The following is a 10,970-nucleotide window of genomic DNA, read 5'->3' as shown; positions in this document are numbered from 1 at the left end:
TAACTTATGTCGGGAAAATGATTTCCAAGATAAACTATTTTCAAGATGGATTCTAATTTTGTAGAATAACATTTGCCGCTATGTTAAATGCACTCAAAATACTTTGAATATATTCATTAGGTTCTTTAGTAGAGATTCAGTAACTTGTCGTTTGGAATGGAACTAGTGACTAGATTGGGTGTTCGATCAGTATTATTAAAAGCCATTGCTTGACGCAATGTGCTTTGGAGAAATATGCGCTTTAAAGTTCAAAGAATGGCGTGCAAAGCTATTCCGACAAGAAGTAGTTGGTTGTTTGAATCTTAACTTTTGAGCGGTTGTTTGGTTCGAGGATCAGTTATACAGGGACTATAATGAAGAGATTAATAATCTAGGAATAAATAATAGATGGATTATTTCTTGTTGAGTATTTGGTTCATTGCACTAAAACTGGATATACAATATATTTTTGTTTTATTTTTTTTTAACTAAAAGACAATTTACAATATATCCTTGGATGCTTGACTTTTATTGAATTCTTGGGGAAAAAAAAGGGTAGTTTTGTATTTTTTGTGTTTTATCCTTTTATAAGTTATACATGGATAAGTTATTCCCTTAGGCGGAACCAGGATTTGATGTTTATGGGTCCGGATTTCTAGTCTTTTTAAGTTATTATGTTCTAAATTAATATATACAAATGCGCCCATTTGGTCAATCATCAATGAAGTGGGTTGAGAATGATGAGGTTTCAGGTTCAATTCTCAGTAGATGCAAAAACACTTGGTGGATTCTTCTCAGTATTGGTTCTAGAATCAAATTACAAATCAAACATATAAAAAAATGTATACCATAATTATTTTATTGGCCATTGAGGAGTTGGATTAATATTCAGCATTATTGTCTATAGGATGCTGGAATTAGTCATTTTAATCACAATTTGATTATTATAGTACTAAATTCATATATGTTGGGCATTTTTTATTTTTCGTAAATTTTGCACTTCACTTTAAAAAAGTGCATGATTCATTTACCGCTTTTCTCTTAAGACTTGGGACCTTGTCATATTTTGCACTTTAATCTTTTAAAAAGCAACACAATGTTTGGACCAAAGCTACTAGAACCCTTAAGCTATACTCTAGCTCCACCTTGGCTATTCTATGTTGTTGTTGGTTATATAAAATAATATCTTTTGTAGGTATATTAAGTTATACCAGGATTAGTTATACATGATTAAAAGTACAAATCAAACATTTGAAAAAACTTAATACCATATTAATTCATCAGTCTTCAGACCAAATGTCTAGATTAGTGTTCGGCATTGTTGTCCTTCAAACCAAACGACCCCTAAGAGATTGGATTAATATTCGATATTATTGTATATAGGATGCTGGAATTAATTATTTTAATCATAATTTGATTATTGTAGTACTAAATTCATGTATGTTTGGGCATTCAAGTTGGTTTAGTGAGGGCGACCGCGAAAGTCACCGAATGGGTCAGTCTTTTAGATCTCTCAGATTAGAATATCAAAAGAGGACGTTCCAGATGTCCAGGGCAAACACGACTTCTTCTAAGACTAGAAGACCACTGGAAGACACCCAGGACTGTAGCATGTTGTGAAAGAAGCACACTGGATGGGCATACTTCGACCGTGTCTCCGGGTCCCAGTTGAATGTAGATATCATGAACGCGAGGTACAAGATACCAGGCCGAGAAACCCGGGCAACTATTCCCCTCATGAATGCTACCGGGTTGGACGAGCCAATAACTCGAAGGCGTTCGGTCTATTTTTTGAGCAAGAATCACAGCCTTACCTTATCTTCACTATGATACGGACTCCATCCCTCTCGATGATTGTTGACTCAACATTGATTTTGTGCTTGAGTTAGAGGGTTCTCCCTCCATCCATCGAGTCAGGTAATTCGCTATTGGAAATTTCCCCATCGCCTATCTCATGCCATGCTTCTTCTTTCTTCGAATCAGTTCCTAGTGTCAGTCAATCAAGATTCGCTATCAAGAGGGAAGAACCTTGACTTTAGGTTAGGCCGGTCTCATTATTCACGCAATTTCCCCGTCCATCGATTGATCACGCGAGTACACATCCAGTTAGCGCATAGCGAATGAAAAAACTGTTTACAAGCTATCAGCGCGCAGCGCTGTCTTAGATTGAACATTGACTTATGTTATTGCCGTTCAATCTCTAAGGTGGGTTTCCGCTGAGAACGAAATAGTGTTCGGGTCCAATGGTGAACAAAGACCTAGCTTCTAGAGTTCGCTGCTTTTCCCAGGCCAGAGAAGGGCTTATACTGCTCGCCTTTGTTTGATATGTTCATTCAGTACCAATACAAATAAAAACTACACCAAAGTGGAAGGGCCAGTATAGAAGCTAGAAGTAGCTTGCTACCTTTTCTTATGCGTTCAGGAATAAATAGAAAGTTTCAAAATATATAGAAGTCTCTCGATTGATTGGTTGTAATGTTCACGAGGTTGTACATAATCCAATGTTCAGTGATATGACTTTCCTACTGACTGAATTGCTTGAATTAGTTGAAGGTGCGGAGTCTTCTTCTTTTGATTTGAGACGAATTCATTTTTCTACTGAAAGTTCTTTTGATAGGGAATAGTGAAAAGCCTTGCCTTATTCAAGAGTACCAGGAAGGAGAAGAATAAGCATTACCTCTGTTGAAGGAAGAAGCCCCTCCCTTTGCTTATTTATTCTTCCTGGTCTTCGGGTCTCATCTGAATGGCTCGCTGCCTATTTAGTTACATTTTAGGTTTTGATTCCAGAACAGAAGGTGAGGTTCTGAAATCAGCAACGAAGCTCTTCACTCCATTTCTTTCTCTTTTCCCAGTTCCATTGTGAACGAGCCGTGAACGAACGAAATCCCTGTATCCTATGAAAGAGGATCGAGCATGAGCCTTCGAGCGGACAAAGTATGTGATCAAAGGCATTTAATTTTCGTAAATTGTGCACTTCACTTCAAAAAAGCATATGCTTCAATTAGCGTTTTTCTCTTTAAGCCTTAGGGACCTTATTAGTGTTTTGTGCGTTTAACTTTAAAAAACATTATCTCTGAGGTAATTGACACCACTTTGATTGTCGTCAGAGCTCATCTCATAGTGAGAAAGGTGGTGGCCCTTTTAACGTGGTTCAAGGTCCTTATTGGGTAGAATCTTTGTATGTCAAGATACTTGATGATGTATTTGTTAATTCACACAATATATGCTTAAATTTTATCTAATTGTCTCGCCTATGCTATCTTCCCTAAGCTTGCACTATTTGTTATGACCCAATTTTATGTTCCTTTTACAGATTATAACGATTTTTCAACTACTCCAAGTAAACAGGTATCCAGTTTTGTTATCTATTAACTGTGGATTAGAGTTCAAACCTGCTGATTGTATGACCAAGAAAATTGTCCTGGTGCAGGATTTGGATTGGAGAGAAAGACTTGATTTGCAACATATTAAACCTTCGTTGACAAAGCAGGCGAGTTTTCTAGTATGTTGATATTTGTTATTGAGTTTTGAGCACTTCTTTTGATCTCCATCTAGGATAGTTTGTACCCTCAATAATTAAGCATACTTTTAGGTGTTTGATGTCATCCAAGCCAGTGCAGATGATCTAGGACCTTCCAGCCTCGACTCATTCCGAAAGAAGAATTTGCCTGCACCATGGAAATTTGTTAAGGAAGAAAGATTGGCCAATAGTGATACTAATAAAGAGGTCGGGAATGAGAGTCTGGCTCAAGCCTGGATGTTGTTTCTTCCCATTAGTTGTTGCTGAAATAGATGATGATTGTTAGCACGTTGGATGAATTACAGGGAAATGAGCCAATTCAGATAGCTGCATATGTAAAAACTGAGATCTCCAGAGGCAAACAAGATGATCTTGTAAATGGTAAATAGTTTGTTCATATCATGGTATCTTTTGAGTGCCTCACTAATGTATGAATAACTAGATGTATTTTTTTCCCAAGCAGATGATCATTCTCAGTTGTTGGATACACCTGCTATTTTGGCCAGAAGGGTACTATAATTATCAACCACTTTATACTCGCATTTACTTTTGTTGCACTTCTGATATCCGCAAAGAGAGGGAGAGAGCGAGGAGAGAGAAAAAGAGAGATTGATTGATTTGAAGCGTTCAAATTCACTCTCTCTCCCCCTCCCTCCTACCTCCCCTACCTTTGTCTACCTCAGCTGTTCGTGTTATTATAACTTTTCAAGTGCTATGCAGCAACTGAGAGAGAAGAGACGTGAAAAGCGTGCTGCTGTTTTAGTGAAACAGGATGATGAGGTAACTGTGAAGCTTGAAAATGCTGCCCTTGAACACTCTAAGGCAGTTGACTCTGCTGTGCTGGGGAAGTATAGCATATGGAGGAAAAGTTTGTCTTGGCTCAAGAGTTACAGAAGCAGCTTAAAGAAAGTCAGCATGCGTTAGGTGAAGCAATATCTGATGCTGATCTAACTCGCAGGTACCAGATTTTTTTCTTTGACGTCTGGATACTCGACCATTGTCCGTTTGTCCCGATTCAAATAGGAAAGGTTAAATCCTTCACTCTCCTATGTTCAAATAGTGCAAATCAGAAGATTAAATCAATGGACCAAGTGCTTTCCAAAGTTAAAGAGCAACTCTATGATTGCAAGCTTGTCACGGAGAAGTTGAGAGCAATACTCCAGTCTGCAGATGAGCAAGTTAGAAGTTTGAAGAGGCAGAGCACATTTTTGAGCCAATTAGCTGCAAAGACCATTCCAAATGGTATCCACTGCTTATCCATGCATCTGGCAATTGATTATTACCTCCTCCCTCCTGAAAAAAGAGAGTTCCCTAGGAGTGAGAATCTGGAAAATCCTAGTCTTTTCCATTATGCACTATTCTCTGACATCGTTTTGGCTGCTTCAGTTGTTGTCAACTCAACTATCATGAATGCTAAGGTGAGGAATTCTTTCTGACATTGTCCAGATCATCATCCATGTGTCTGTCTTTTATCTCTACTATGCATTTGTGTGAGACTTTTTATATTATTCTGTATCACTTGATGATGTCCCTAATCCTTGATAATAATCAAAAAACTTGTATTAATGCATGATAAAAATGGCATAAGGTTTGAATTTTGATATATCTAAAGGTCTTTATGGTTCTGGTAGTTACTCCACAAAAAGCATGTTGGCTACATTTTAGAAGCTAATTTTGGATGGGCAACTTAAAGTTCTACTGATTGTTTTGCAGGAACCAGAGAAACATGTATTTCATCTTGTCACTGATAAGTTGAACTTTGGAGCTATGAATATGTGGTTCTTGTTGAACCCTCCTGGAAAAGCTACAATTCATGTTGAAAATGTTGACGAGTTCAAGTGGCTTAATTCGTCATACTGTCCTGTCCTGCGGCAGCTAGAGTCTGCTGCTATGAAAGAGTACTATTTCAAGGGTGCACATTCCACCACACTATCAGCTGGCTCTTCTAATTTGAAATATCGGAACCCCAAATACCTTTCAATGCTCAATCACCTTAGATTTTATCTCCCTCAGATTTATCCCAAATTGGATAAAATCCGTTTTCTTGACGATGATATTGTTGTTCAGAAAGACTTGACAGGACTGAGGTTGGTGAATCTTCACGAAAAAGTGAATGGTGCTGTTGAAACATGTGGTCAGAGTTCTCACCGTTTTGACAAGTATCTAAAATTTCTCAAATCCTCATATTGCCAAAAAATTTGACCCAAATGCTTGTGGGTGGGCATATGGGATGAACATTTTAGATCTTAAGGAGTGCAAGAAGGGAGACATAACTGGTATATATCACAAGTGGCAAAACATGGTAAGGAATCTTTTGCCCTTCCATCTGTGATTTTTAGCTTTTCTTTTCTGTTTTGGTCCCTCTATGCTGAGTTTCATCACGTGAAGTTCACTTTTAGTTTTTTACTTTTTGACTCAGACACTCGAATAATTGGAATATATCATATGTTTCTTTACACAAATACTGTACTGAAATTCGGAAGTCCGCTTTTCTCCTGATACCATGCCAAATACATAGGAAAAATCTTAATTTCCAAGGAATCTTACCACCTCATTTTGGTTCTTTTCTGCTTTTGTCATTAGAATGAAGACGGTCCTTTGGAAGCTAGATACACTACCACCAGGGCTAATGACCTTTTACGGGCTTACACATCCACTGGATAAGTCGTGGCATGTTCTAGGTTTGGGTTACAGCCCAAGCATTGATGTGTCCGAAATTGAGAATGCTGCTGTGATACACTACAATGGGAACATGAAACCATGGCTAGAGTTGGCAATGACAAAATACAAGTCATACTGGACCAAATATATTAAGTTTGATCATCCATACATTCGCTGCAAACTAAGTGAATGAAGGAGTGATGAATTTCAAAAGTTCAGTTTGGCGTGATCTTGTTGGAAATCGTTTTAAGTTACTGCACTAATTTTTAGTAAAATAAGTTAGTTTATTTAGGATGAATTTGAATTTTGAATTTAAGTTAGGTTGTTTGATTTTGTTGAGACATTTTAGTGAGTTTAAATTTTGAATATTGCTGTTTTTTCTATTGTAAGGTGGCTATTTAAAGCCCGTTGATGCTCAATAAAATCATTGAATACTATTGAATGCTATTGAAAGTTATTCAATCCTTTGAGAGTCATTTTAACCCCCTTTTCGCTGCCCCATCTTTTTTTTTAAAAAACCAAAAGTGGTATCAAGAGCCTCATTGATATTACAGGTTCTGTGTGTTCTTCCAAAGCGCTACCATACCATTTTTAACCCGCAAGGGCTATCTTTTTAACCCATAAGGGCTACCTTTTTAACCCATCAGGGCTACCCATTTTAACCCGTCAGGGCTACCATTTTCAACCCTTGCTTATTTTCAAAGCGTAGGGCTATTTTCAACCAAAAAGATGTCAAGCAGCAGTCTCTCATTGAATGCCCCAAAAACTTTCACTGCGAAAACTACCAAATTTGGTCAGTGAAAATGAAATCATATCTTCAAGCCTATGATCTGTGGGAAGTAGTAGCAAATGATACACCATTACAACCACTCCTTGAAAATCCTACTGTTGCTCAAATCAAATCTCATTCAGATGAAAAGCTCAAAAAATTCAAAGCTAAAACTGTAGTTCAAAATTCAGTTGCGGATTCGATTTTTTCTAAAATCATTGCTTGTGAGACAACAAATGAAGCTTCGTAAAAGCTAAAAAAAGAATATCAAGGAAGTGATTGAGTAAGACAAATGCAAATTTTGAATTTGAAAAGAGATTTTGAATCTCTTAGAATGCAAGAAAATGAAATTATTTCTAAGTATTCTGAAAAGATTTCCTTGCTTGTCAGTAAAATCAGGTTACTTGGCGAGGATTTCAAAGATGACAGATGTTAGAGTATGATCCCTACTGATTGCCTATCTGTGGAACAAGTAAGTATACGTGGTTCACAGAAGTAAAAACTGAACACAGTAATTTTTACGTGAAAAACACCCGGCTCAAAAAGGTGTAAAAAAACATGACCTGTACCTCTATAGGATTTAACCCCAATCTTTACTATAACTGTCACGATCCGGCCCGAGGCCCTGGCCGCGACGGGCATCCCGAACCATACAAGCCTGAGATACCCCTGTCTCTGCCCAACCCACTAGTGATATTGTCCGCTCTGGGCCTAGGCCCGTACGACTTTAAAATGCGTCACTAGGGAGTAAGGCTTTCTCACTTATATACCCAGCATCCCTCCTGTGTTTTGCCGATGTGGAACTCCTTCCTATATTGGGGTGTCACATACACCCCCTTATGGACTCAGCGTCCTCGCTGAGGTTTGCCCCACCGAATGGGATTTGCCTACACTCAGGACTGAGGTTTGCCCCGCCTTACCGGGATTCGCCTATACTCAGTTTGAACTCTGTCTCACATCGACAGGGACGACACAGGAACAGCTCTGATACCATTCTGTCACGACCCGGCCCGAGGCCCTGGCCGCGACGGTCATCCCAAACCACACAGGCCCGAGATACCCCTGTCACTCCCCAACCCACCAGTGATATTATCCGCTCTGGGCCCAAGCCCGTATGGCTTTAAAATGCATCACTAGGGATAAGGCTTTCTCACTTATATACCCAGCATCCCTCTTGTGTTTTATCTATGTGGGACTCTTTCCTAAGTAGCGGCTAATATTATTGGTGGGTTGGGGAGTGGCAGGGGTATCTCGAGCCTGTGTAGTTCGGGATGCCCGTCGCGGCCAGGACCTCAGGCTGAGTTGTGATAGAATGGTATCAAAGCCGCTCCTGTGTCGTCCCTATCGATGTGGGCCAGAGTTCAAACTGAGTGTAGGTAAATCCCGGTAAGGCGGGGCAAACCTCAGTCGTGAGTGTAGGCAAATCCCATTCGGTGGGGCAAACCTCAGCGAGGATACTGAGTCCGTAAGGGGGTGTATGTGACACCCCAACTTAGGAAGGAGTCCCACATCAACAAAACACAAGAGGGATGCTGGGTATATAAGTGAGAAAGCCTTACTCCCTAGTGGCGCGTTTTAAAGCCGTGCGGGCCTGGGCCCAGAGCGGACAATATTACTGGTGGATTGGGAAGTGGCAGGGGTATCTAGGGCCTGTGTGGTTCGGGATGCCCGTTGCGGCCAGGACCTCGGGCCGGGTCATGACAATAACCTTCAACCTCAATAATCAACACAATTACAAGACTTCTTGTAAACAAGGAATTAAAACTTCTAACTCTTATTACTATAAAAACACAAATCTTCCCAAGATAAGTGTTCCCAAGTCTTCGAGTTCCCTAACTTGAAGACGTGATTCCTAACTCAGCTTGTAGAATACTGAGACAAGAACAATTTACTCATTACAACTCAAGAACCTTCCTATCACAAGCAGTCTAAAACATACTAAGTGAGAACTAGGTTCTTCTTCAAGTTGGTGAACGATTTAGCTGATTGTTGATTTTCTTATCAGTGCTTTATTATCACTTGAATATAGCTTGTTGTCTATATATGCTCCCTCAGATACAATTCTTTTTCTTTTTTACTTGTATCTTCTGTGGGACTCTTTCAAGTAACTCACTCTTTGTTGTAACCATCTCTCCTTCTTCTAAATTGAGTAGGACTCTTTTGCTTTATCCTTCTGCCTTGTATACTTCTTGATTTACTCAAACTCTAACTGCTCTAATTATCTTTATATAGCCGTGTGAACATCCTTTGCTTATCCATGTATTGACAGCTTATGTAATAATTTTAGCATGTAATGATTTTAGCATGCAGTCCATATGTCTGAAGCAGTTTTACTTGTATGGACCAGCTTGCACAACATATTTCATTCATCTGTCTATCATTAAAACTTCTCATGCCCTACCAAATTCACCCTTTTTGATTATGACAAACTTATCAGCACAGTATTACCAAGAACCTGACATACTCAATAAAAAGTCAATAAAAGGATCACAGTAAAACGAAACAAGTTAGATCAGTTAAGTTATAAGCATTGTGTAATATATACTTCCCCCTTTTGACATCATCAAAAAGCTGAGCCAATAAGTGAAAAACTGTTTAATAATCCATGGTTGCTGGGGCTATCACTAAAACAAGCAAGAGTCAGAGCAAGAGATAAATAAGCATTGAATTAAACAGAAGTAGATCAAGTGAGCAAAAGAGGTCCATTTCATGCACAAAAACAGATACAATTATCATTATCCATTAAGACCAAAAAGAGAAACAAGTTGGACCAAGAAGCAACAATGAAGAAAGAAAAAAACTAAGGGATGAAGGAAGAGTTTATTTTGAGGAGGTAGAGGGGATAAAAGAGGGCAAAGATCGAATGATAGCAGCATTTTTAGTTCTTTCCTTCTCCAAAGTGGTTGTGAGGGAGTCAATTTGAGCTTCAAGAGCCCTCTTTTCATCTACGTGAATAGCCTGGGCAGCCTTCAATGCAGCCTACACAACCACCAGCTCTCCCTATTTTGCCTCTAAGGCATTTCATAACTATTGCATAGGGTTGTCTGCATGTCTCATAGTAGCAGGTAGCATAGCATGGTTCACTTGTCCAATTACATCCTTAGTTGTCTGTAAGTACCACACCTTGATAGAGATAAAAAATTATCAAACACAGGGGCAAGCCAGAAATGATAGGGCAGAGCATGACTATTCTTATCTCTGACGAGTATCCTTTGCATATACTTAATGATGAGTTGGGGAAGGTCTATTAGAATCTCAAAATCCAATAGTTCCATTAAGGTAAGATCAAGAAAGCTTGCAACTGTGCGCCTCTCCTGCCTAGGTAAGATTATTTTGTGGACCACATTAAAATACAACTGATAGAGAGAAGACATTTTATTTTTCATCACCCTACGATGAGAAGGAAGAAGAGGATTTCCAAAAAATTTTCTGCAGATATCAAGGGCGGATGGAAGATTGTCAAGAGGAGGCCAAGATCCTTTCACATAGTGACCCCAAACTCCAGTAGAAACACTTAGAATTCTACCCAAAGCAGCAGGATAAAGATTGATGAGTTTTCCATGAATAGAGGTTGAGATCATCTCTCCAATTGCAACTTCATGTGTATAAAATTCATACACTTCATCTTTTCCCAACCTTCTTTGATGATTACCTTACAGAAGCAAGGATAACCACCCCTGAGCCCTCAATTTAAATACCAAATTTCCCATATCAGGACCCCCAAAACCAGTAACAACCCTACCTCTAACCATTTTTTATTTCTGAAAATGTAGAACATGGTCGGACGAAGAAGCTTTATCAGCAGGAGTATCAATATTAATATCAACATCAGAATCATCAGAAAGCACAGAAGAAGTGTCAGGAAGATAGTCTGAATCTAAGGCAGATGAGACAGAAGGACCAGGTTTGGGGACCTGTTTCTTTGGAAGTGACATAGATTTTGGAGAATCTTTAGTAGGAGTAAAGGCTTTTCCAGTAGAGACTTTGTCAGTAGAGGCTTTGACAGTGGATTTTGAAGATGAGGAGGCTTTGGGAGTGGAA

At 39.0% G+C, this 10,970-nt stretch overlaps 1 pseudogene; it reads left to right on the top strand.

Annotated features, from left to right (window-relative positions):
• The first annotated feature begins 3,178 nt into the window (after positions 1–3,178).
• Positions 3,179–6,765, top strand: LOC107844214 (annotated as a pseudogene).
• Positions 6,766–10,970: the final 4,205 nt, after the last annotated feature.

Source organism: Capsicum annuum, chromosome 10, assembly GCF_002878395.1.
Source record: "Capsicum annuum cultivar UCD-10X-F1 chromosome 10, UCD10Xv1.1, whole genome shotgun sequence".
Classification (NCBI taxonomy): domain Eukaryota; kingdom Viridiplantae; phylum Streptophyta; class Magnoliopsida; order Solanales; family Solanaceae; genus Capsicum; species Capsicum annuum.
The sequence above is the reverse complement of the archived record's forward strand: the minus strand, read 5'-3'. Positions and strand labels throughout refer to the sequence as shown.